General features: G+C 53.5%; 1 long non-coding RNA gene across 7 annotated transcripts; it reads right to left on the bottom strand.

Annotated features, from left to right (window-relative positions):
• Positions 1-812: 812 nt before the first annotated feature.
• LOC123612204 (uncharacterized) lies at positions 813-27167 on the bottom strand. 7 transcript variants are annotated; one of them, XR_012501253.1, is made up of 7 exons: positions 26952-27167; positions 24846-24967; positions 13379-13511; positions 10039-10266; positions 9811-9889; positions 6203-6278; positions 813-3477 (listed from the first exon to the last, which is right to left on the bottom strand). It is a non-coding gene; the product is annotated as an uncharacterized LOC123612204 (long non-coding RNA). The 7 variants fall into 7 exon arrangements; XR_012501252.1 differs by having other exon boundaries at positions 813-2721; positions 3325-3477; positions 6203-10266; XR_012501250.1 differs by lacking the exon at positions 813-3477 and having other exon boundaries at positions 3485-6278.
• Positions 27168-27369: the final 202 nt, after the last annotated feature.

The raw sequence follows: 27369 nt of genomic DNA, 5'->3' as shown, positions 1-27369 counted from the left end.
GGTTGTTTGTCTTGGAGAGAGTCCCACCGTCCTGAGAGTCTATTACTAAGTAATGTTTATGTGTATTAATATACAGAAGTCCAAAAGCCCCTGGGCTGTCTGGCCTTGTCAAGCTCAGGGCTGCGGGCAGCAGGGCCACTCATCCTCAGCAGTGGACTGTCCTGTGCCCTGTAGGACATTGAACAGCATTCTTGACGTCCCCTCTGGGAGGTCGCTGATGTGTAGGTGTTTTTTGGAGGGCCTCCTGGGTCAGCACCGCAGGTGGAAGAGGGCGGCTTGGCCGCCCCTACCCCCACCCCCAGGGAGTTGTGGCACTGGAGTGGCCCTTGCAATTGACCCCAGCTTAGCTGAGATGGCTGGGATTTTATGCACCAGCGTTGGTAGGTCACTGAGCCCGGGACACCTGGGAAGGGCCTGACCCGGGTGCAGCTCGCTTTAAGGGGCGACCGCTAAGCTGTCTACTGACAGCACTGCCCGTCATCAGGACACATCCACTTTGAGGGGGTCTGGGCAGCCCAGCAGGTCACCGGAGTGAAAGGACGTGCGTGTGAATGATGGGTATGTGTCTGAGGTGTCAGTGAGGGCGGCCGCAGGGCCACGAGTGCCCGGGAAGAGGCCCGGGGAGAGGCCTGGGGAGACGAGGCCAGTTCTTTCGCTCCTGCTCTGAGTCCCTCCTGAGCTGGGGCTCACACAGAGGTGGGTCTGCAGAGGTGAGAGGCATAGTCACTGAGCCCAGGGCCATGGGAGCAGGGCAGGTGATGGGGGCGTCGTTTGTCTTAGAGAACTTCACAACAAAGCAACTAAAAGGCCATCTGCTTTTTAATATGTAACAGTCTCATTGCTGTATAATCCACATACCGTAGAGTTCACCCGGTACAATTCAGTGTTTTTAGTACATTCACAGATTGTGCAACTGTCACTACTACCTGATCCCAGTACATTTTCACCAACCCAGAAGGAAACTCCTTTCCGGCAATCTCTCCCCATTTTTCTCAAGTCCCCACCCCTAAGCGTCTGCTGATCTGCTTTCTGTCTCCAGGGAGTTGCCTGTTCAGGGCATTTCCTGTAGATGGAATCATACAACGTGTGGTTTTTCGTGACTGGCTTCTTTCACTGGATGTAATGTTGTCAAGGTTCATTTGTGTTGTACTTCATTCTTTTTTAAGGCTGAATAATACTCCAGTGTATGAATAGACCATATATACTGATCCATTCATCCATTGATAGACATTTGGGCTGTTTCCACTTTGGGCTATTATGAAGAAAGCTGCTCGGAACACTTGTGGACAAGATTTTGTGTGGATGGGTGTTCTCAATTCTCTTGAGTTGATATGTGGGAGTGGAATCACTGGGTCATATGATGACTGTATGTTTAGCATTTTGAGGAGCTGCTGGACTGTTTTCCAAAGCAGCTGCCCCATTTTACATTCCCATCAGCAGTGTGTGAGGGCTCCAGTTTCTCTGCCTCCTCACCAATACTTACTGCTCTCGTTTTGATTCTAGCCATCCTCGTGGGTAGGAGATACTATCTCACTGTGGTTCTGATTTACATTTCCCTAATGACTAATGATGTTAAATATCTTTTCATGTGCTTGTTGGCCATTTTTATGTCTTCCTTGGAGAGCTGTCTATTCCAATCCTTTGCCCATTTAAAAATTAGGTTATTTGTCTTTTTATTGTTGAATTGTAAGAATTCTTAATTCTGCCTGGATACAGATCCCTCATCAAATATGTGAGTTGCACCTTATTTCTCCCATTCTGTGAGCTGTCTTTTCTCTTTCTGGATGGTCTCCTTTGGCGTGCAAAAGGTTTTCATTTTGACAGAGTCCAGTTTCCTTGTTTCTTTTGTTGCTTGTCCTTTTGGTGTCATTTCTGAGGCCCACTACCTAATCTAAGGTTATGAAGAGTCCCCCTATGTTTTATTCTAAGGGTTTTATAATTTCAGCTCTTGTATGTAGGTCTTTGATTTATTTTAAGTATATGGTGTGAGGTAAGGGTCCAACTTCATTCCTTTGCATGTGAATGTTTAGTTGTCCCAGCCCCATTTATTGAAAAGACAGTCTTCTTCCATTGAGTGATCTTGGCCCCTGTCAAAAACCAGTTGACTGTAGATGTGAGGGTTTATTTCTGAACTCCCCATTCTCTTCCGCTGATCTCTGAGTCTGTCCTCAGGCCAGAACCACACAGTCTTGTGGACTACAGGTTTGTAGAAAGTTTTGAAATCAGGCAGGTGTCCAGTCCTCCAACTTTGTTCTTCTTTTTCAAGATTGTCTTGGAATTTTCCAGATGAATTTTGCATTTCCATATGCAGTTTAGGATCTGCTTGTCAGTTTTTGAGTTGCTTTTTATTCCAAACAAATGATAAAATCTTTCTTCTACCACCATGCCCTACTGGGGTCCTAAGAGAGTGGACTGAAGAGCTAAGTGTCTGGGTTGAAGCCCTGGCCCCACTGCTTACTAGCTGTGGGACCTTGAGCAAGTTGCTGGACCTCTCTGTGCTTCACTCATTTCAGGTGTGTAATATGGGTGATGAGTGTCCCTACCTCATGGGGTTGCCGTGAGGATGAAATAAGCAAATACAGGTGAAGGACTTGATTGTATATAATAAGTGCTCAATAAATATTAGCTGCTGTGATAGGCGCGTGTTGCTTTTTTAAGCCTTGAAACAGTTCCAGAAGGTGGAGGTTCTCAGCCCCACTAGGCACAGGATGCTCCTGTGGACTTTAAAACATGCTCTTACCAGAAATTCTGATTTGATGTGTTCAGGGTGCAGCCTGGGAATCAGTTGTAGTTTTTTTTTTTTTTCTCCCAGGTAATTTTATGTTTTTCTCTCTCTTTAAAAAAAAAAACTTTAAACTTCTTTTTTGGGAAGGAGGTAATTAGGTTGGTTGGTTGGTTGGTTTGTTTATAATGGAGGTACTTGGGATTGAACTCAGGACCTCGTACATGCTAAGATAAGCATGTGCTCTACCACTGAGCTGTTTCACTCCCCACACCAGGTAATTTTAAAGGAGGTGGACTAAGGACCTTTGTTAGATTGAACACAATCATCTCCACTTGGCTGGTGAAGCACCTGGTGTGCACCCTCCCACCAGTCACATTCACGGATCCGGGGGGACACATCCTGCCCCCAGGCTTCAGGGTGCAGCAGGCACATGCCATGAGGAGGCTGAGTGTGGCTAAAGGGCAGGTTGTTGGCATGACACGACATGTGACATGAAATACAAATACTCTTATGAGCAAAGGTTCAAAAACAAAGCAAGCTCCCAGGGGTGGGCGGCACGGGGGGACCATGGGGTGCGAAGCCGACCAGGGAGTACTCACCCCATCTCCATCCCAGGACTGCTCAGAGGCCCAATGAGCTCAGCAGTGAGGATATGACTGTAATTTCCTGTGGCTACTGTCACAAAATCCCACCAATGCCGTGGCTTGGACCAGCACAGATACCTTGTCTTGTTCGTCTGGTGGTCAGTCGCCCTGATGTGAAGGCGAGAAAGGGGCTTCGTTCATTCTGGAGGCTCTAGAGGAGACGGCTCTCTGCCTTTCCAGCCTTCCAGAGCCTACCCCAGTCCTTGGCTCATGGCCTCTTCCCCCATCTTCAGAGCCAACAACGTCATCTTGCAGTTCCTTTCTCTCTGACCCTGCTTCTATTGTCCCATCTCCTCTGACCCTGACCCCCACCTCCCTCTTCTGAGGACCCCTATGATGCCTCCTGGATAGTCCAGGATCATCTCCTGTCTCAGGAGCCCACTTTGATTATCCCTGCAAAGTCCCTTTGCCATGTTAAGATCACATATTCCCAGGTTTGAGGGATGAGGGTGTGGACATCTTTGGAGCTGTTATTCTGGTGACCATGATGACAGTAGTTAACATTTACTGATTCCTTCTGACCCACCGGGCACTGTGCTTTTTGTACCAACCACATGGCTACCCTCAGAGAGCTAGGGGTCCCATCTCATCAGTGGGGCATCAGAGGACAGCAGAGGCAGGACCAGGACCCCCACTGGCTCTCTTGACCACACCATGCACATCTTCCCTGTGGGAGCAGCTGGGGCCACGTCCGGGACCCAGGAGGTTTCAGTCAACATTGGAGGTGGAGGAGCTATCATAATTGATCACAATTAGCACTAAATGAACTGGGCTGACAATTGGTGCTGAGATGGTGAGAGGAGTGACAGTCTCCCAGACAAAGGCCTCAGTCAGGCCTGGAACACTGGGTGTCTGAGAGGAGCCTAGCTGGGGAGGAGGCTCCCATTGGTGGAGAGGCCTGAGAGAGCCCTGAATGCCGAGTTTGTGTGTCTAGACTTGATTCCTTAGGCAATGGGGAGCCATAGAAGGTGAGTGAACAGAGGAGGAACATGAGAAAGAGGGTGTTAGGAAGGCTGCCCCTCACAGGCTTAAATGCCTATCACCCTCACCCAGGGCAGCTTTTCTGTCCCCTTCTCAGGCCCATGGAGTTCCCAGGGGCCACCTGGCCCAGTCCCTCTGGAAAGCACCAGGGCCACCGGCACCTCTTTCCTGTGCCCAGGGCCCCTCGGTGGCCGGAAGCAATGCATTGTAATGCTGGCCTCCAGGGTTTCCTGCAGCAGCCCAGGGCCTGGACGGGTCTTTGTGAAAACCCTCCCCAGAGAGCCCCGTGCTGCTTGGCCAGGGTCAGGCCCAGGGGCGGCCGGAGGGGAGTTTGCTCTGGGGCCTTGGGGAGAGGGTCTCACAGGAAGTGGATGCTCTCTGCTTACTGGGCTGAGGGGGCCTTTGCAGCCCGTCCACCAGCCTCCTGGCTCTGGGTGTGGGTCACCTCCTAGCCTCCCCTGACCCGGTGGTGGTGGCTGCCAGCTCGTGACCCCAGGTGGCCGTGGTCGCCTCCATTCAACAGAAATGTCATCTGCGATGTCAGGGACCTTCATGGGGGCCGTGTCCTGCTCCTTGTCAGCCTCACTTCCACCTCCCATGGGCTGGGGCACGATCCCCTCCACTGGAGACGTTGGGGGCAAGCTGTCAAAGGTCACCCTCGACCCCCCCCGCCCCCTCCTGTGACAGCTAGATCTTGTCACTCCTGGCCTCTAACCAGCCTTTGGCTGAGGCAGAGACACACAGGCCAAAACAGAATTTTATTTATACAAATAGTGTCCACCCAGTGCTGAGCAGACAGAGGGGGCTCAGTAAATGGGTGTCAGGGGGCCAGGGAGCACAGTGTTCAAAGGGAGGACACCCTGCTGCCCAGCCCGGCCAGGGGCGAGGGGCCTCCCACCCTGACTATGGCCTGCCACCTCTCCAGAAGGCTCTGCAGTTTGAGGCCACAGTACCCAGAGGCACAGCCTGGCCGGAGGCAGCCTCCAAACCCAGCCAAGGTCACATCGCACTTCCTGTCATTGACTCCTGTGGCCAGGATGTGTTCCCCACGGCCTGGATCCAGCCGGCCCCAGATTGCAAGGGGTTGGGGCGGGGCCTGGGCTGCAGTTGGGTGTCAGGGACCTGATTTCTGCCCTGGGGTGGCTGGAGGATTCTTTCTCTGAGCCCCCTAGTCTCTTTGGTCCCTCTGTCCCTGCACCTGGAGCACCTTGTCCCCGCTCTGCCCATCCACACCTGGCCAGGCTGGGAAACTGAGCTGCCCCTGGGATCCTTGTTACTGCAGAGCCAAGGACAGATCAGGATGTTTCCATCCACCTACAAAATGCTCCTGAACCCTGCTGTCTTCCTGCGGACCACAGCGATACTCCACGGGGGAAACTAGACAGAGCTGGCTGGAAGTCTGGATGCATGACTTTGAGTTCCGTGACCTCACCTAGAAAGTGTCCTTCCCCCTGAGAGCTGACACCACTCAGCTGTGGGTCTCCCCTGGCCCTCAGTCAGGCTGCAAGGAGGAAAGGGCTTCCGTGGGCTGTGTTTTCCATTGCCAGAGAAATTGACCACCTCCCTAGCCTGTGGATCGGGTCACCTTGGTGGCCACTGAACAGTCAAGGGAACGGAGTGCTGCTGTTAACTGAGCACTTACTGTGTGCCGCTGTTAACTGAGCACTTACTGTGTGCCAGCCTGTGCGGGGCCAGCACACTGGGCGTCTTGTTCAGCCATCAATGTCCAGAGAGGCAAGTGCTGTTATTGCCACATTACCGGTGAAACACCCAGACTCAGGGAGGGGTCGTGACCCATTCAAGATCACCCAACTGGTCAGGAGGGCTTGGAAGTAAGGACATCGGTCTTCACCTTCTGTGAGGGCTCTGTGGATCCTTCTCCTCAGTGTAGGCACAGTGCTGGCCTCAAGAAGATTCTAGAACAAAAGCTGAGCAATAAAGGAAATGATTTCCAAGTGTGGGGCATGCCATGTGAGCAGACCTCTGATGGACAATCAGGGAGCACTTCTTGGAAGAGGTGACATCCTCATTTCCGCCTTGCTGAGCCCTGGGAACAGGCAGAGCTTTGCATTGAGAGGGGACAAGCGCTCCAGGAGCTGCTTGGGCAAACACTCTGCCGAGAGGCTGAAATAGGCCACCCGCCTGGAGTGCGGTGATGAGGAAGGGGAGGGCAGACCCCCTGGGGGCCAGGAGGGTAGCTAGACCATGTGTGCTGTGGCTGAAGCCACACCACGCTGGGTGCTGTGGGACAAAGATGCCTAAATCAGGTTTCCTGCCTTTGAGGAAATTCCAATTAGATTTGAGGTGAGATGCAGAAGCGTGATAAGGTGACTAACAATGGCAGGCAGGCGAGGAAAGTGAGCAGGACCAGACAGTGAGGGTGCAGGAGCCCAGGGCAGGCGAGGCCCTGCCTGAGCCGGGTGGAGGTGGGGAAGGCATGGGCAGGACCCCGACAGCAAGAGGGGACGTCCAGGGCATCATGGGAATTTCTTGTGGCCACTGAAACAAATGACCACAAATGTGTTGGCTTAAAACATCACAGGTTTTTCTGTTACTGCTTTATAAGTCAGAAATCTGACGTTGGTCTCCCTGGGCTAAAATCAAAGTGTCAGCAGAGCTGGTTCCTTCTGGGCGCTACAAGGGAAATCTGTTTCTCTACCTCTCCGGCTTCTCAAGGCCACCACATTTCTTGGCTCGTGGCTCCTTCCTCTGTCTTCAAAGCCAACAGTACAGCGTCTTCACATTTCTCTCTCTGGTTCTGACTCTCCTGCCTCCCTCTTCTAAGGACCTTGTGATTACGTGGGGGCCACCCAGATAATCCAGGACAGTCTCCCCATCTCAAGATCGTTCTCTTCATCCATCTGCCAAGTCCCCTTTGCCATCTAAGGTCACGTATTCACAGGTTTCAGGGAGCAGGACGTGGACGCCTTGGGGGTTGTTATTCAGCTGACTGCAGATCAATATCTAGGTGGAATTTTGGGGGCTGGGCATCCAGGACCCCAGGGTCAAGGTGGGCGACAGGACTGAGCTGCTCCCTAAAGGGGCTGGAGAGGGCTGAGGAGCCGCAGAGAATCGCCGCGGATGTGACTGTTACATGCAGCTTGCACAGACAGCTGAGGTTGGTGGGGGTGGGGAAGCCCTGGCTTGGTCTCTTGCCAGTTGTGTGACCTGGGACAGGTCACGCTACCTTCTGAGCTTCAGTCTTTGCAGGTGAAGAGCAGGGGGCATGAGAGGGTTAGGGGAGTGCAATGGGATTGCCGACACAGTGCCCAGCACACAGGAGATGGTTAACCTGCAGGGGCAGCTGACCCCACGGGCATCTTGTGCAGGTCCTGAGGAGACTGTGCCATGGGAGTGTGCTGGTCAGGCCGCACCTGGGTGAAATGATCCATCCCAGGACCGTCTCACAAGCTGAGAAGGTAAAGGGTGTCCCAAGAAGAACAACTCTGGGGAACAGTAGGTGCTTAATGGTTGTGTGTAGAATGAACAAACAAATGAGGCGGGGGGCACCAGTGTTGGGACCTTGGTCCAGGCAGGGGAGAGGGCCTCAGAGGGGAGAGGTGAGGGCCGCTGAGCTCTGCCCGGGGACGGAGCCACCGGCCGGGGCCCAGGGTGGGCAGAGGCCTGGAGCTCAGCTCAGAGGCCCTCCTCTCCCGGAAGTGCCCCTTCCACCGTAAGAGCCCTTTGACCTGATGAACGGCCTGAGCGAACCCGACTTGGGAGGGGCAGCCGCAGAGCCCGCAGACCTGGGCGGTGACCGCCGGGTGGGTCCTCCCGCCCCAGGGCCACGGTGCAGGGGACAGTCCCAGGTGCGGTCAGGCTGGCCTCCTGGCGGGGGGCACGTGACCAGGGCCATCGGACTCCCAGGAGAGACGTGACTAAGTGCAGGACAGTAGCTACAGTGAGAGGTGAGTGGAGGGGGTGCTGCCCTCCTGCTCGGGGCCCCAGGAGTCCTCACAGAACAGCCCTCAAGGGAGGCCCATGAGCCACCCGGAGTCACCACGGGCCCAGTTCTTGCCACATGCACCCGCATACCCGGACAGGCTGTGATTCACACCCGAGGGACCTGTGCGTTGACAGAGCACCTGCTGTGAGTCCTGCCTCTTCGTGTGCTACTGAGTGACCCTTCACCTCTTTGTGCCTCAGTTTCCCCACTTGCCAAGTCAGGGGAGAACAGTACCTACCTCATAGGATTGTGACGGTGATTAAATGAATCAGCCTGTGGGACACCCTTAGAAGTGGCCCCGCCCTGGGGCCTGGCAGAGCCTCTGTGAGCGCCCACTGTTCTTTTTCTGTTGGCACAGCTTGCCAGTCCTCTCTGTAATGCATGGAGCATGGAGTGGAAGGCGGGAGGCAGACGTCATAGTGATGGGGACAGCTGTTTGGGGCTGGCCGAGGACGGCCAGATGGGGGCTGTGCCTGCTGGTTGGCTGGGGTGGATCCAGGACACCCCAGCCTCGGCCAGACTAAGAAGATGGACTGCCTCTATCCCCAGGATCTGTAATTCTCAAAAGGACCAGCTGGCTCTTCCTCTGAACACTCCCCACGGGGTGTCAGCTCATTTACTCTGCCTGTGACTTGGTGTGGGAAGCACCATCCTTACTCCACTGTACAGTTGGAGAGAGTGAGGCGCAGAAGCAGGGGGGAATTTATGATGTCACTCAATTTGTACGGGATTTGAACCCCAGTCCCCTGACTATAGAGTCCTTCCTTTTTGTCAATTTCCAAACTGCCTCTCTGGGGCACTAGGGAGCCACAGATGGCTTGAGGGCAGGGTAGTGATGTGAACAAAGTGGAGTTTTGGCAGACTGGGTGTGGAGCAGCCTGCTGATGGGCTGGCTGGGGCACCTGGGTTTGTGCGTGGAGTGGGGAGAAGGGGGAGAGCCTCTAGGAGACACTGTCCTGCAATCAGGCAGGAAGTGGTGTGATGGCCCAGGGGAGCGGTCAGCAAGGCTGGGACACAGCCAGGAGCCAGGTCTCAGGAGAATTTCAAGATGGAGGATGAGATGTGCCCATGCCACTGAGGGCTAGGGATGAGAGGCCAGTGGCTCAGGTCACGGGAGACGTTTGGCTTCCTGAGGACGGAGACCCACCCAGGCAGCTGCAAGTGGGTCTCCCTGGCTTGTTGTTGCTGCATTTTCCTTACCTCCTCTTTCCCTTCCAGTCAGAGCTGACTTGGAGTCCCTGGGAACACCCTAGCGGCCAGGCCTCCCAGAGGGCCTTCTACCTGGTCACTAGGGACCCCAGTGGACCACATCCTGCCCCTTGCCGGGAGCCCAGGCTCTTAGGGATACAGTGTGGCCTCCCTTCCCCCCAGATCTATTAAAATCTGGCCTGAAAGTCAGAGAGAGGCAGGTCCTCACTCTGCAAAGACGGCCAAGGGTACATCTGCCTGCATGGAGGCCCCAGGATGAGTGTCCTGGGATGCTGGCCTGCTGACCGACCATGCTGTGTGCTCACCTGGCCCCGAGGGCTCGGAAGTCTGCTAGCCTGGTGGCTGACCTCGGGCAGGTTCCTTAACCTCTCTTGATTTCTTTCTCTGTAAACACGGGGAAATTAATAACAATAAATGTTAAAAGATTCCCATCTGATGGGATTGTTTTGAAGATTTCTTGAAGAATAATGAAGGTCAGAGTAGCAGCTGCAAACAGGCTCATTACCATTCCACCCCCACTGGCAGGGCTTTACCTGGGAAGCTGGGGAGATCATGACATAAATCTAGGCTTTCATGAATTGAAGACTGTTTGTTGAGCACCTACTGTGTGCCAGGCAGTGTTCCAGGCATGGGGGAGAGAGCCACATCTGTGAATAAGTGGACAGAACCCCCAAGCATCTCCAGCTTTCAGTCTGGGGATTGTGAGCCCAGCCCTGGGCTCAGTCCTTCCACGTAGTATCTCATTCCCCTTCACAGAAATCCTGCAAAGAAGCACAATCATAATCAGGCTAACTGTCCCCCCCCCCTTTTAAAAATGGAAGCAAAATGCACATCACATAAAATTTACCAATCTAACCATGTTCAAGTGTACAATTCAGTGGCCTTTAGTATAGTCACAAGGTTGTACAACCCTGACCTCTAATTTCAGAACATTTTCATTACCCCAGAAGGAGACCCTGTACCCATTCGCAGTCACTCCTGAGCTCCCCTGCCCAGCCCTGAGCAGCCATTAATCTCCTTTCTGTCCCTCTGTGTTTTTTCTGTAAATATCCGGGACGTTTCTTATGAATCCTCCGTTTCGTGGCCCTTTGTGTCTGGTTGCTTTCACTCTGCGTGGTGCTTCTTGGTGGTTTATCCCCGTGGTAGCCTGTGTCAGGACCTCATTCCTCTTTAAGGCTGAATATAACTCCGGTGTGTGGACGGACCGCATTTTGTTAATTCAGTCATCTGTTGATGGGTATATGGGTTATTTCTACTTTTTTTTTAATCCTCATTTAAATACAAGGGAAGTGGGACCAAACCAGCTACTGGCTCAACACCTGCCTGGGACCCAGCGAAGACCCTATCTAAGAGGAGGGGGAACCCATTTGCACACCAAGAACTGCTAGTCCGCAGCAGCTGTGTTCACAGTAACCCAACGCTGGAAACCATTCACATGTCCATCGACAGGGGACGGGTGCACAAACGGGTGTCATCGGACACTGGAACACCTCCCATTAGTATGAAAGGAGGAGGGACCCATGCACGTGGCAACTTGGAAGACTCTCAAACACTTCCTGGGCATGAGAACACGCTGTATGGCTCCATTCGTCTGAAAGCCTAGGAAAGGCAACTCACAGTGACAGAGCACACACTGTGGTTTTCAGGGGGTCGGGTGGGGGGCCAGCTGGGAAGGGGCACCAGGGAGGGTTTTCGGGGTGATGGAGATGTTGATTATTTTGATCTGAGTGTTGCTACTCGGGTGTATATATGTGCCAAACTTACTTACATGGATGTATTTCATTATATGAGCTGTGCCTCTGTAAAGGCGGTTTGAGAAAAGAGCTGTGTGTCCCAGCCTCTCCCACCTGCTGTCCTCCATGCCCCTGCTCTCTGGACCACACAGCCTGGGTCTCTTTATTCGCATGGTCCCTGAGTTTGTAGCATCTTTGAGCTCACCGGTGCTTGGCACACAGTAGGCCTGCTGGAAAGCGTGGCTGTAGGCTGACTGAGGTCTGTGGACTTCCCACCGCGTGCCGTGACTCTGCCTGGATGCGGGCAGAGCCCAGGACTGCGAGGACTCTGTTCAGAGCCCAAGCCCAGGGCCGCGTGGCTCACTACTGTCCCCCTGGGACTGAAGGCCAGGTCCTCATCTGGACCCCGCAGTTCCAGCTGCCAGCTCTCTCTGCCCTGGTGGTGGGGACACATGTACCCGGTGGGACATCGTCTACCCAGGGCACCCACCAAGGTTCCTCACTTTTCTCCTGCACTCTGCAGCCCTCCTCCAGTCTCCACCCTCTACCTCACAGCTGACGGAACCCAGGCTCAGAGAGGTGATGTCCATGACCCGGGTCTCGAGGAGGGATGGGGGTAGACCCAGGACTCAAATGCAGGCTGCTGCCTGCTGGCCCCTGTGTATCTGCCGCTCCCGCATTGCTGGAAGCATTGGCCCTGAGCCGTCTGGCTGGGTCAGGACATAGGACACTGATGTTGGCATATGAGGTGCTGGGTGTCTGGGGCCCCATGTGTTCTGGGTCACTGCCGGAAGGACAGCCCCAGTGTCTGCTGGTCTGCTCCAGCTGCTCCACTAGGAAGCAGCTGATTTGGGGTGATGAGGCTGGCAGGCTGAGAGGGCCTTGGGGGGCTCTGTGTCTCTGACTCTATCTTTGTGTCTCTCTGTGTGCAGGGTCTTGTATACGTGTCTATGTGTGTATGTCTCTCTGTCTCCTTCTGTCCCTGTCCCTCTCTGCCTCTGTGTCTATCTTTGTATCTCTGTGTTTGTCTTTATATCTCTGCCTCTGTCTCTCTCTGTATCTGTCTCTGTGTCTCTCTATCTCTGTCTCTCTCTGTCTTTCTTTATATATCTCTGTCTCTGTCTCTGCCTCTCTGTATCTCTGTTTCTCCCTGTCTCTGCCTCTCTGTATCACTATCTCTCAGACTCTCTGTCTCTGTCTCTATCTGGTGTTTCTGTCTCTGCATGGTCAGAATCACCACGTCCCCTCCTGCTTCTGGCTCCGGTGGGAAGAAAACCCTTCTCAGGGCGGGGACTTGAGGGAGGGGGACAGGCCCGCCCTGACCTGGCGCGGCTCCTTCCCAGGCCTGCTCTGGCGCCTCTGGGCCGGCGGGAAGAGGCATTCAGCCCAGGGAGGCCAGGGCCTGGCAGGCAGGCCTTTCCTGGGACAGGACCGCCCGCTCCCCGCCCACTGCAGCTGGCTGGCTTTCCTCTTTACGCCTGTAGGATAAATTCCCTCTCACTGGGTCTCTGGGGCCCTGAGTGCTTGCAGGGGAAGGACCTGCCTGCTGCCCTCCATGCAAGCACCCCCAGCCGGCAGACCTGGGGTTCTGAGGGAGGGGAGGAGAGTGAGGACTGGGCCTCCCCCCTCGGTGCTGCCTTGTCCTCCTGTGCCCTCCTGGGACCCTACTGGTCACACCCCGGCCATCCTCCCACACCGCTGTCTGCACTGCTTGGCTCCTGTTTGGATGAGCTGCTAGGTAGCCTCTGACAGCTTTGTGGGGTGAGGCCATTGGCAGGACCCCGAGGTCAGAGCGGTCAGGACAGGGCTGGCCTGAGCTGCACTACAGCCCACCCAGAACAGCTATCTGTTACGAATACAGAGCCCAGTGGGCTAAACATGGCTTTGGGATCCACCAATCTGGGTTCACAGCCCATCTCCCCAGTGTCAGTTCTACATGTCTCCAAGTTCAAGGTCACCATCTCCCAGGAAAGCTGAGATACAGACAGGGCCCCCAGCCGCATGGACATCAGCTCCTCATTGCCCACCTACCACCCTGATGGGAAAGGCCAGCTCTGCCCTTAATGAGGACAACACATGCTCACAGCCTTTCAGTGGATCTTCACAAAGTGTCCTTCCAACTGTATTCGTGAAAACCCACCTGTACTGACAAGCCCCCACATGGCCCAGCTCCATCCCAGGCTCCTAAGATTCCGTCAGGGGCAGGCAGTGCCCATCCTGGAACGGGAACTCTCCATGAGTGCCGTTAGGCCAGTGCAGGAGAGGTACCTGGCCTGCGGGAGAAAAGGTGTCAGGCAGTGCCGGCTGCCTGGAAGAGGGTGCCTGTTAGAGAGAGCAGGGGGTAGCGCAGGGGGTAGCGCAGGGGAGAACACACTAACTGTGGCTCCTGCTGGCTCACTGGGTCCCCCTCCCTGCCCCTGATGGGTCAGAAGCTGTGTGTGTCTCCCGGGCCTCCGCCTGCAGGCTGGCACGGGGCACCACACACCAGGGTCCCAGCAGCTGGGAGTGTGACAGCTGGGCCCCACCCTGGGGACAGATTCCAGCATGTTCCCTTCCAGGGTGGAGGCAGATTTAGTGAGGAGGAAGGAGGGGGCCCTAGGAGGGCCAGTGGTGGGGCAGCTGGGGAGCCAAGTCCAGGCTTGCCCTGGGCAGACTGGCAAACGACTTGCCATGCCCCGCCCCTCATGTGAAAGGGCTGTTGATACTGACCACACAAGGTCACGTGAGACTAAAACAATAGCATGTGAGGCTAAAGTCGAAGAGATTGGATCCACGGCGTGTTGTGCGCTACCTCCTTCCACACGTCAGCTCTGAGAGGTCGGCGCTGTCATCATTACTCTCACTTCACAGGTGAGGGAGTTAAGGCTCAGGGGGCTTCAGGCTGTCTCTCAGGGTCTTGGCCATAGAGCTGGGAAGCGCTTGCATTTTAAAACTTTCGGCGTCTATATGACTTGTCTCCTCAATGGGTTTACAGGCTCCCCAAGGCCCTATTTCTGCACTTGGCACGGAGCCGGCTGGACAGTTAGAAATCGACGAGTGAATCAATGAATGTTAAGCTGTGTGGCCCCAGGCCAGCTCCTTCACCTCTCTGGGTCTGCATTTCGATACCTGTCAGGTAATGGGTGGGCGCATCCAGTTCTAAAAAGCTTTTAGATCAAACTCCAGGGACCCAGTGATGAGAAGGGCAGGGCCGGGCCTGAGCACAGGGACTTTCCAAGGTCCCTGGTCATTTTTAGCTTTGCTTCCAGAGGACAAGTGACCCTGCTCTGTCCTCGGCCCGGCCCGCTCTCGGCAAGTTCTTTTTCTGGCTGTATGAACTCAGGCTGTGTGCAGAGCCAGAGTTAAACTCAAGAGGGCCGGACACGTGGCCTGGGCAGGGAGCCGGAGCAGATGGCAGGCCACCTGTTGAGGGGTGGCTGTGAATCAGCGGCTCCTGCCCAGTGGCCTCTCTGCCGCCCATGCCGCTCCCCTCCCTCCCTCCCACCTGCCTCCCCACTCCACTCTGGGCCCCCAGGGCATACATTCCAGGCCTGGGACTCTCAGAGAAAGGGGAGACACTGAGGCTGGTTCCCTTGAGAGCCTGGTTCTCTGGGCTGGGGGAGGGAGAGGTCCCTAGCAGCCAGGCAAGGGGCTTTGTCCACCTTCTGACAGGACTCCGAGAGGGGCTGTGGCTAAGCTGTCCCTGAGTCTCCTGATACTCCTGCCCCACCACTGCCCCCTGAGGGGGTCATTTCCCCAAGTCTTTGGGCAGTTAAAGATTTTGGAATTCTAATAATTGGAATATTATTGGGGAAAAAACCACGAAGCAGTATATATTCATGGTTCAAGGTAGAAACTTTTGAAAATACCCATAAGCAAACCCCCCCCAACCCCACCATCTGTAGCCCCCGGTGTCAGGTGTGTCTGCTGCTCTGGTCTCTTTTCCATGTACACATGTGTAACTTTTTTTCCTCTTATTTTACTTTCACAATATGGCATTCATCACCTTCTCAGTCCATACCGACGTGGCCAGAGCATTATTTTTAAAACTTTTCATAGCATCATTTTGGATGGCTACCTCTTTATACAGGGCTCAGTCCCTTATCCAGAGTTCTAAAATCGCAAAAGCTGGAAAAACCAAGGTTTTCTGTAACTCATTTGGCCACAAAAACCTGCCTTGAGCTGACATGAGGGTATTTATAGCCTCCACGGCTCCCCCTTGGCATGAAGATTCATGTATTTTGCTACAGAGATCTCAGCGAGCTTGGTTAAGGGTGCTGCGCAGACCCCACTGAGGTACATGGTCATATTGGGCATAGGCAGCATTTTGTGTGTCTGGAATCCACAAAATTCCGAATTCTGGAGCTCCTCTGCTGGATGTACTAGACTTTAACTGAGTTGGATGTGTTCAAATGTAGCTTACATTTGCTGGATGTAACACTCTGCGGGTGTTTTGTGCTTAATACTCATGTCAGCAGGGAGAGATAAAACACTGGTGTTGTATGCAGCTTGCAGATGGAGACACGGAGGCTCAGGGAGCTCCTCCATCCAGACTGAACCCAGATCCTTGGCTGCCAAGTTCTAGCACACACTGCCTCCCTGCCTTGTGCCCTGCTCTTTCCTGATGTGATTTGAGACGGCACCACTATCAGTGTTTTTCAAACTATGGGTCACGAGCCGCCTGCATGAGAATCCCGGGATGGTCATTAAAACAATGCAGATGCCCAGGCCCCGCCCGGCTGGCGACCCAGATCCCGGGGAGGGCCACAGGCAGCAGCGTGCCGGACGGGCTCAGGTGGTGCCGGGACTCGTCAGGTTTGAGCCTGTCTGGGTCCCAGGGACTGGGGGGAGGAGAAATGCTGCCCAACTCCAAGTGGACGTGTGCTCGGGGGCTCCCAGGGGCTCAGCTTTGCCTCTATCCCCTGCTACCAGGGACAGGGCAACCCTGGCTGCCAGCTCAGGAACCTTGTGTCTCTGGGGCAGCCCAAGGCTACCGGGCACACCCTGTTGGTCTCGGAGCCATGGCTGGGAATGGGCTCTCCAGACCGAAGCTGTTAACCTTGGTTACCATGAGGGAGTCGCAGCTCCATTCAGAAGTTACCTTCCCTGCCTGCTCCTTTCTCAGGACGTGACCTTCCTGTAAATTTCAGCACAAAATTCCCATGTGAGCGCTGCCATTCCCTGCCCCTCTGCTTCTTCTCAAAAGAATGGTTGTGTCATTTATCTTAATCCAGCCTGCCTGTCTTCCCTCCTTGCCTTCTTTTTTCTAAGAATAAATCCTTCTTTCCTCCCACCGTCTATTTTTCTATTTATCCATCCATCCACTCTTCCTCTCTCCTACCATCCATGCATCCATCCATGTATCCATCCATGTATCCACTGATCCATCCCTGTATCCATCCATGCATCATGGCACCCAGTGAGTACCCAATAAATCATAATTGAATGAATGAATGAAGTTTCTCCAACCAATTTACCCAGTAACCTTATGAAAGAAGGAAACAAGATTCATCTGGAACAAGTGGTTCTGGCTGAATGAGTTCCTCACACCCCTCCTCATTCATTCATCCATTATTCCTTCTGTCAGCAAATGTTTATTGCGTGCCCCTAGGTGCCAGGCATTATACCAGGTTCTAGTGCTGGAGATACAGTGTTGAGCAAAACCAGATGTCTGGCCCTTACCCTTGTGGAACTTGCAAATCTGGGGGGAGACAGATGTTAATCGAATAACCACACTCATGAATTCATAATTGCAAACAGCAATAAGTGCCCAGAAGGAGAAGAAATCACCCAGCATATCCCAGAGGTTTCCGAGCCAGGCCAGGGGCAGGGAAGGCTCCTGTGGGGCTTGGATCCTCATGCAGGAGTCAAAGGATGAGCCAACAGCCGCCAGGAAAGTCAGGTGGCTCGAGAGAGGGAATCAAATAAAGGGACCTGGTTACAAAGGTGGGAATGTAGTTGATAGAGCAAGTAGGGGAGATTTGGAATGGCAGGAAGCTGTTGTCACCTTCAGGCTGGAGGGACAGAGAGGAGACAGTTACTGGAGCTGCTGCTGGAGCCACAGAAGAGATACAGCCATTCTAGAGACAGTGCCCGAAGAGGGAGGGGAGGATGGAGAAGTGGAGAGGGATAGATGTAGGGGGAGAGGTTGGGAGGAGAGGTGCAGAGGGGAAGGGAGGAAGGGAGAGGGGAAGAGAGAGGAAGAAATGGCTTCCCCCTCCTCCCACCCTTGGGTCTCCCTCCAGTGCCTCCACTGGCTGAACCAAACGGGAAGGCTGAAGGCAGGGGAAGCTGCGGTGTGTTGTTTGCAGGGTTGGCCTGCAGAGCGGGAGGAGGGTGAGGAATGGCTTACATCTGGCACAGCAGGAATTAAATAGGCACAGAGGGGAGGGCATCAAGTTCCTGTCAGCCAAAACAGCATGTGCAAAGGCCCTGTGTGATGCAGAGTGCACAGGCCTCTTGGGAAGGCCAAGGCACCAGGAGGGCACGAGAGGCCTAGAGGTCTTGAGGTCTCCTGGAGCCCTGGGCAGGGCCAGAAACAGGGAGCTCCATCTTCCACCTGAGAGCTGTGAAGCCTGAGGATTTTAAGCAGGATGGAGACCACCACCAGATTTGCACTTTGGAACAGATCATGCTGGCCCCTGGGTGGAGAGCACCTGTGAGACGTCCCCAGAGGGGAAGCGGGCAGGAGGCCATGGCTGCCCCTCCAATCCCACCCACAACTCCCAGCTTCTGCCCCAGGCCTGGCACCCCACCCCGACCCGGTCTCCCCACCCTCTGGCCCAGCACACCCACAGTAGGAGAGCTCCACCTTCTTATAATGATGCGGCTGCTTCCTTGATCTGCTGCTTCCCCCAGATGAAGTCCCCTGCTCAGCCTGCCTCGTCCACCCTCGCACCCTCCACTAAGCCCCCCAACTGCCTGTGGCCTGGGCTGGGGTGCCCGCCACCAAGGCACCTGTTCATGGCTGTTTTTTGCTTCTCCAGCGGCTCAGCTTTCAGATCTGATAAATATTGATGGCTGAGCAGTGTCGAGGGTAGCCCCGCTGGGAGATAGTCTTTCTGCAAGGCACTTCAGGGTGCCCGGCCAGGGTTGCAATGGGACACTGGGGCCTCACTTCCAGCCTCCTGGCCTGCCCCCACGCCACCCCTAGCCCAGCCCACTTGGGGGCGAGCCTGGAGCCCGGGAAGCCACCCAGAGCATCAGACTTGCTCTGTTCTCTCTGAAAGCTGGAGCTAGTCATCTTGTGAGCTGACCTTTGGGGTCTTGAGGAAGAGATGGGTCAGGAAGAATTTCTTGAACAACTGGGTGAGGGAACCTTGGCCTCAAAACCATGAACCCCCATTTCCTAAGGAGTGAAAGAGCTTTAGGCTGAGCATTTCCCTCGAGACTGCATGAGACCTCGGACAAGTCAGGGCTACCCTGCACCTGGGACCCTTTACCTGTTAAAGGGTGGGTTGGAGAGGGTCTACGGTCTCAACTCTCCCCAGAAGTATGCACTTTTTTTTTAAACTGAAGTATAGCTAGTTTACAACGTTGTGTTAAGTTCTGGTGTGCAGCACAGAGATTTAATTACACATATATACATTCCTTTTCATATTCTTTTTCATTATAGGCTATTACAAAGTATTGAATATAGTTCCCTGTGCTTGACAGTAGGACCTTGTTGTTTACCTGTTTTATATATAGTACTTCGGATCTGCAAATCTGAAATTCCCAATTTATCCCTTCCCACCCCCTCTACCCCTGGTAACCCTAAGTTTGTTTTCTGTGTCTGCAAGTCTGTTTCTGTTATGTAAATACAATAATTTGTGTCATTTTTTAAGATTCCACATGTAAGTGATATCATATGGTATTTTTCGTTCTCTTTCTGGCTTACTTCACTTAGAATGATGATCTCCAGGTCCATCCATGTTGCTGCGAATGGCATTATTTTATTCTTTTTTATGGCTGAGTAGTATTCCATTGTGTAAATATACCACCGCTTCTTTATCCAGTCATATATTGATGGATATGCAGGTTGCTTCCATGTCTTGGCTACTGTAAACAGTGCTGCTGTGAACATTAGGGTGCATGTATCTTTTTGAATTAGAGTTTCCTCCAGATATATCACAATGCATACACTTCTTGAAGGCGGGAATCATTGTGGGGAGCTACAGAGGGCAGAAAGGGGCAGCACCTGCTGTGTTCCGGGTGCTTCTGCGTACAGGGGTGTTTTGCTCTCCCCCAGGCCATGAGAGGTGATAAGCATGGTTATTCCCCATACTTGTATTGACTATGCAGATATGCCTGAGAAGTTCAGTTGCTTGCCCAAGGCCAGGCAGAGAAAAAATGGCAGGGCTGGGATTTCCATCCAGATGTTGAAAGCCAGAGGCAAAATACTGCAGCCCTGAAGAGTGTGGGCTCTGGAGCCAGACAACCTGGTTTGGAACTCTGGCTCTGTCACTGAGAAGCTGTGTGATCCTGGGCAAATAGTGTAGCCTCTCTGGGCTTCCGTCTCCTCATCTATAAAGTGGAAATAATACTTGTGCCTCTACCTCATGGAGCCAGTGGAAGGATTAAATGAGAGGATGGATGCAGATTTAGAACAGAGAGTGGCTGGCTGAGGGTCTGGGATGACCTCTCTCTAAGACCCACTTTCTTCCCACTGCACCATCCCGCTGCCCGTTTGTTTGGAGCCTTTGCGGCGTCTAACCCAGCCCCCTAGGTGGGCAGGCGCTCAAGAAATGCACTTTGAACCCAGGAGGGAGTGGAATCAGGTCCCAAAGTGGGAACCAGGGACTGTAAGTCACTGTTCCTGGTGAGCGCTGTCCTCTCGACAGCTGGAATGTTCTAAATCATTCTAAGACCTGGGCAGATTGGAATTTTAAAATGTGTTTCCCCTTTTAGAGCAAGCCATGCCTAAGTATTTCTGGCCTGTGAAAGGAACACAGTTTCAGAGCCAGGGCAGAGAAACCACGCGTGCTCACACAACCCAACAAAAATACCAGCCACCCAGCCCTTTTCCTCTGTGGCCCATTTGGGCTGCATGTGGGCTTCTGGGGGCTGGCAGGGGGTGGGTGCCCTGCAGGGCGACAGCCCACAGGGTCAGGCTAGTGGGTGGGCACCTGAGAGGAGGGGTCGGGGACTAGGGAACCCTGGGAGTTCCACAAGCCACCACGAATGTAGTTTCAAATATCTTAGTGTGCACTGAAATCTAACATATACCCACCCCATGACCAGAAGCTCCTGTGTTTTCAACAAAAGACCTGGACGAAAATTTTCAGAGAACAATATTCATGTTAGCCTAAGATGGGAGCTCCCGAAAAGCCAGTCAACAGTGGAATGGTTGAATATATTATGGTATACTCATCAATGGAATACTATATAGCAATGGAAAAGAATCAGGTACTCCTAGGTGCAAAAACAGGGAAGAATTTCATAGATGTAAAATAGAGCCACAAGCCAGACTCAAAGAGTACATATGATGTACTTCTATTTATATAAAACACAAAGACAGTCTGTACTGACACAAGCTCTAATATGGATAAACCCTGAAAACATCACGCTAAGTGAAAGAAGCCAGTCACCAAAGACCACATATTGTATGATGCCACGTATATGAAACCTCCAGAGTGGACAAACCCATAGAGACAGAAAGTAGACAGTGCTTGCCAGGGGCTGGAGGGTTGGGGAGGTGACAGCTAATGGATACAGGATTCCTTTTGGGGGCAATGAAAATGTTCTCAAATTGATTCTGGTGATGATTGCACAACTCTATAAATATGCTGAAAGCCACTGAACTGGTGGGTTGTGTGGTATGTGAATTAGATCTCAATAAAACTGCTAAAGAACAGTTTGGCGTTAGAAGTCAGGTTGCCCGGGGTTCTGGCTGTAAGTCATTCCCCTTAATCGGGGGTAGTGCCTGGACGAGGATGCAGGGAGGCTCCTAGGAGGCTGGACATGCCTTGTTTCTGGGTGCTGATGACGCAGATGTGCTCAATTTGTGAAAATTCCACAAGCTGCACCCATAGGACGAAGCACCCGGTTCTCTGTACATGTACACGCTTTTCTGTAGGTAAAAACCTAATGAGAGGTCTTAAAAATCACTACACCCTGGTGTAGTGCTGGACACACACTCCAATCCTGCTTGACAGCCCCATCAATGAGTCCAGCACAACCCACGGCAGAAGTGAGAGACCAGGGCAAGTGGGCTGGCAGTGGGGTCTGGAATATCCTTCAGTGACTCAGAGGAACAGCTGGAAAGAATCTGTGGCTGCTCCAACCACCCCCACCCTGCATTAGCCAACAGTGGGGACCTGCCGCAGCCCACCGAGTATTCCAGGGCCTGAGACCTTGGGCTGCTAAGGGTCCAGGGACACTGGGCTGGGCTGTGGCCACTGGTGGAGCCATAGGCAGGACTCGGGGGTGTCCAGCAAGCCCTACCGTTAGCCTCCCTGGCAGGACCCAGCCAAGGACAAGAACCAGAGGAGGCTGGCCTGGCAGTCCAGGAGCTGGGCACCCAGCAGGGTAGATAAGAGCAAGGCTCTGGGGCCAGACTGCCTGGATTTGAATCCAGCCCTGCCAGCTCATCTCTGTGACCTTGGGGACGTGTGTTCACCATTCTGAGCCTCAGTGTCCCCATCGGTGAAATTGGGTAAAGACTAATACTTATTTTGCAGACCATCATGAGATCTAAACTAGATGATGATATGAGCTCTGAACACAGTACCTGGCAGTCAGCATCCAGTAAACCTTAGCTACCATACACACTGGTGGACGCAAACTGGTTTGTCTTGAGCGCCTACTGTGTACTTGCCTACTGGCAAGGCAGTTGGAAGTCGCTACGGTCCACTTTTGTTTCTACCACCTCCCCTTCCCTACATTCTCCAAAACCTCCCTGGGCTTGGAAGCCTGGGAACTAACCACATGAATGATTACTATGGATTTTGTGCTGCAAATCAGGGGTCTATTGAGAAGCCAGCAGCAAGGGAGACTTTGAGTCCCCTCAAGATTTATGTGGAGTGTCTGTCTTGTCATTCCCAGAGGCAGGTCCACCCCAGTGATCATTTATCAAAGGAATTCTGCAAGGCCCTGAAGTTCACAGCGATTGGGGTCTCGAGATGGAGGAGTTCTGGGGAATGGTGTCACAGGAGGGAGAGACTGGGCTATTTGCTTCTGGAATGTTTCTCAGGTTCACAGGAACCAGGCAAGATTTCAGGAGCACCTAATTCTGCTCTTAGACTCTATACCCCATGCCCTGATCCTTAATTGTATAACACAAGCGGTGATTTTTTTCTTTTTAACAAAACCCTTTGTGCCTTACAAAATGCTTCTGCGTAGGCTGCGTCAAGCCCCGGAGATGGAAGGTGGTCCTCTCACTTCTACCCTCTGATGCTCCTGTATTTTAAAAAGGAGGGGGGGATGCGAAGCCAGGGTCATCAGACACACCATATATTTTTAATATTTACATGGAACAAATCTGCCCAATGTGTAAACATACAAATGCAAGGAAATTTCATCAGCCCTGGCAGCTGGGAGCTTATCCCGGTCTTAGGATCTGTGCCTTCGAGCCTCAGTTTCTCCATCTCTGAGATGGAGCTGGTGAATCCTGCTTTGCCCCCCTAGATGGCTGTGTCATTCGAGCTAACGGATGTGAGACGGCTCATAAACCCAAGGCTTCCATAAATCCTAGGGATTTTTTTATTATTATTATTGTTAACGGTTACATTCCTTCCCTCTGAGAAGGAGGATATGCTTTTGCCTGTGGCCTGCCATGTTTCAAGCTTTTTCTGAGGACAGCAGAGAAATGCTTGCTTCATTCTTAGGGGGAAAAAAATGGAAAGAAAGAAAAAAATAGGACAGTCAGATGATAAATTTTGTTTTTCTGGTCCCCAGTGAGCCAGAGGCCAAACACACAGTACACGTAGCCTCTAAAAGAGGAACGATGGACCAGCCTATGAAGGTAAATGGGTCCTGGGAGGGGTGCCAGAGGTGCACGCACAGCCTAGAGGGAGGAGGAAACAGGCAAGGGTACCAGTGAGGAGGGAAGTTGGGTTTCAGGGTCGGGAGAAGCTGGGGGCACGTGGGAGGGTCTGGTCTGGATTGCTGGCACTTGGAAGAATGAAAGATTGGAAGCCGGCAGGAGCAGCCGGGCGATTCTGGAACTTGGCAGCTGCAGTGAGGTTTTGGATCGAGCCTGGCATCCCATGTTCAGGCACAGACTGGACCCCTACCATATCCCAGCCTTGTGGTGCTGTGGGATGGCACAAAGGGAGCCACCCAGAGACAGACACACAGAACAACGTGTGATAAGTGCTCAGAGCCTGGAGGCTTGCTCTCCCCCGCAGTGTGAGGGCAGATTCCTGCGGTTTCTGGGCCAAGACAACCCTACAGGAAGCCGCAAATTTGAGATGTGCCCAGATGTTCCACGCTGACGGCCTTCTGGTCTCCACATGACCCGGGGTGGGTGTTTCTCCCCCTTCCCAAGGCCAGGGCTGCCTGTGAGCATCAGTCAGTGCTTTTCAAGCCTACTACACTTGAGTCCGAGGAACGAAGGTGGAGAGAGCCGGGTGGTGATTCATGTGGCCTCAGGGGGGCCTGGCACCCTCTCCCGAGCTGCAAGGAGGACCGCGGGGCTGGCTCTGCTGGGGTCGGGAGGCTGTGGCTCCGACATGAAGTTAATACGAATGAACCTTGAGATTTCACCTCATCTCTGGCCTACGCTCAGCCTCTTTTGGGTCTCAGTCTCCTTAGGTGTGAAACTGGGGACACAGGTGAGGACGAGCTGGCATCACAGGACCCTGGGCAAAGTTAATGGCTGATAAAGCCAGGGAGTGACAGAGACGTGATGCCTGGGCTGTGGCCCCAGCTCCCCCAGCGGCGGGCCCTTGAGCCTTTACCTCCCTCTCTGTCTCCTCCTCTGGAAATTGAGGACATAGCAGTACCTATCTCCCTGGCTTGTTGCAAAAATTTGGACATTTTGCCTCTGTGCGGGACAGGGACCCCTGTGTGATTAATATTGAATCGCTGTGCACAAGCACTACCGTTATTTCTGTGTCTGGAGGGTGTGCTTCGCCCGGATTGTCTCCATGCACCTTCCTCCCAGCCCTGTGGGGTGCATCCTTTCCTTATCATTGTTTTCCAGACAGGGAAGCTGAGGCTCAGAGAGGTTAAGGAGCAGGCCAAGGCTGCACAGCTAAGAAACGACAGGGCTGTGATGTCAGTCTGGTGTGTCAAGCTGCACAAGTAGCCCCAGCCCTGTGTCATCCTCCTACAGATGACCGTCCATCGTCACATGCCTCCTTCCTCCTCTGATCTGTGCTCTCCTGCTCCCTGGCTCCCCAGATGTGTGCCAGGGGGCTCTCCTGAGTCACCAGGTCAATGAAGGAAACCAAAACATCCAGCCCAGTGCCTCTCTACTCCCACTCCCGGCCCACTTTATACACAGGCACACACGTGAACACATGCATACACAAGCACAGGGATGCATGCACATGTGTGCACACTTAACACGTGCATACACAAATGCACACTCACGTGAATGCAGGCACTCATGTGCCCACTAAGATGCATACGCACATGCACACACATAAGTATATGCACACACCACACATGAATACACACACTTTCACACATGTGGCACATACTCAGGATATTCCCTGGATGATTCTAGCTTGGCCAAGAAAACTCCATCTCCCTCTTGAATTGTTGACCCCTGTGGCCCTCCTCCTTAAGACCGTGTGTGATCTCATCACAGTGCTCCCCTCACCTAGGAGTGCAGACAGGCAGGAGCAAGACCTCGTTAACCGCTGGACAGAGCTAGGAAGGATCAACACACACACACGCACACAGAGTCACCTACAACATGCCAGGCCCCTGTGATCCGTGCAAAAAAGCCCGGTGAGGATCACAGCTCCATTGTACAGAGCAGAAAACTGAGGCTTAGGGAGCTAAGAGGTTTGCCCAAGGCTCACATAGCTAGAGAGGGATGGGACAGGATGGAGCCCTAGGTATGTGGGACCCAAGCAGTGAGGCCTGGATGTACACGGTAAGACAGACCTGGTTCCCACAGAAGGGAGCACCCGGGCTCCCAGGGGAACTGGACAGGGAAAGAGTCAACAGGAAAAGAAATAAAATCATTGGTAAATTCCTATGCCAACGAGCTGAGACTGAGAATAACAGGGGAAACTACTTTAGATGGAGAAGGCAGGGAATCCTCTGGGGGAAGACACTGCAGCCAAGACCATAAAGATGAGAGGAGTTGGCTTCACAAAGACAGACTGGAAAGGCATTTGAAACAGAAGGAACAGCATGTGCCAAGCCTTAAGGGACCCATGTGTAGTCCCGCAGCAGACCTGCCTTTCCTAAGCCAGGGGTTGTTTTACCAGCAGCCTCTTGCACTGTGTGGGGCTTGAGAGGTGTGCTAGGACACAGACATCACCCTTTACAGTTTTCCTAATCAGGCCCCCTCCTCTCAGCAGGTATGAAAAATGCCAGAAGCAGGGAAAGCCCCTCGCCCAGCCCCCAACGTTCCTTTGGGACAGTTTTGCTGACACAGCTTTTCTCTGGTCTGGGTGAGAACCCGAAGTCCTGCATTTCTCGCCATGATGATGATGATGACTTTCCTGTTAACCCCTGGACTGTGATCCCTGCAACAGCCACCCGGGATTCCAATGAGGTGGCCCTTTTCTCTTATTCCATTTATTTATAATGCATGGCCCTCCTCCACGCCAAGAGGAGGCCTAATTTTATTTACATGTCAGTGCCCCAGAGGGCAGGGGGCAACTTGGCACCTTTGTCCTCATGACTCTGGGCTCCAGCTGGCAGGTTAGGACAGCTGTCAACTACTCAGAAATCAGAGACATAGAATTTTCAAGCTGGAAGGGGTGGCATTTTGCAGATGGAAAATGTAAGGCCCAGAAAGGCCTGGATTTGCACAAGGCCTCCCAGTCTGAGGCAGAGCAGCAGAGAGGATGGAGAGGTCCTGCCTGTGTCCCCTGCCGTGGACAGTCTCCATCAGCAGATGGATGACAGAGACCAGATGTTCGCCTAGTGCGGCTACACAGGCAGGCAGTTGTGAACAGGGGCCTGCAACTGGCTGCCGGGGTCTGAATCTCAGCTCCACCACTCCTGACGAGTACCTTAATACTCAGTGCCTCCTCTATCTCGTCTGTAAAGTGGGCTGACCATGGCACTTAACCCAGAGTTACTGGGAGGAGTAACTGAGTGGATATGTATAAAGTGCTTAGATTCTGCACCTGGCACATGCTGAGTTCTCTCTCCTTTGTTTAATAAATGCATGTATCTATACACATGTGCAGTAAATACATGGAAACAGTTAATCCCCTGCCAGAGCTTCTGTTTAACAAGAGGAAGAAAGGGCCCAGAGTTGTTGAATCTTTGCCCTGGAACACACAGCCCAGACACAGGACCCTTTCTGCCCTTGGCCAGTGTTGGGTAGGGGTGTGGCAGGCTGAGGAGTCTGTCCCCTGGATGGTGCCTTCACTAATGTGCTCCGGGAGACTGGAGACAGCTTCTCTTCCCTCTCACCAAAATTAGAACCCTGGGCCCTGAAACGTGCCCCCAACCCGCGGCTCCTCAGGGCTGTAAACGGCCCTTTAGAATGCGGAGGGGGTCAGAGCATCCCAGCTCACTCTGCAGCGTCCCTACTTCTGGGCTGAGGCTGCCCCTCTGGAGAGCTGCCCTTCCTGGTCGGGCTCCTGGGTCTCTGGGGATGCAGGCTGCGTCCTTACCTGGGTCCTCCCGCGTCCTGCTTGACCTTTACTTAAAGACCAGCTCCAGCGGCTGATGGGTTTCCGCGGGTCCCTGAGGAGACCCTTCAGACGGCTCGAGCCTGGCGCGCAGGAGAAAGCCCCTAATTGGGGCAATGAATCATCGAGCTCGGCTCCCGGCTGGACACAAAATAGATAGAGGAGCCGGCGAGCTATTGTGCGCAGTTTGGGACGCGGGCGGGGGGGGGGTGGCGTGGAGGAGAGCGGAGGAGGAGAAGAGGGAGGAGGGCGGGCAGGCGGAGGGGAAGGGAGGGGAAGCGGCGCGAGGGAGGGATTCCCCCGCCCGCCGTGCTCCTGCCCTCCCGCCCTCTCCTCCCCTCCTCCCTCCGCGCCACCCGCCGCCCCGCCTCCCTCCTCCCCAATTAAATGACCCAACGCT

This window comes from Camelus bactrianus, chromosome 21 (assembly GCF_048773025.1).
Source record: "Camelus bactrianus isolate YW-2024 breed Bactrian camel chromosome 21, ASM4877302v1, whole genome shotgun sequence".
NCBI classification, from domain to species: domain Eukaryota; kingdom Metazoa; phylum Chordata; class Mammalia; order Artiodactyla; family Camelidae; genus Camelus; species Camelus bactrianus.
Note: the sequence above shows the minus strand (reverse complement) of the source record. Positions and strands in the feature narration are given on the sequence as shown.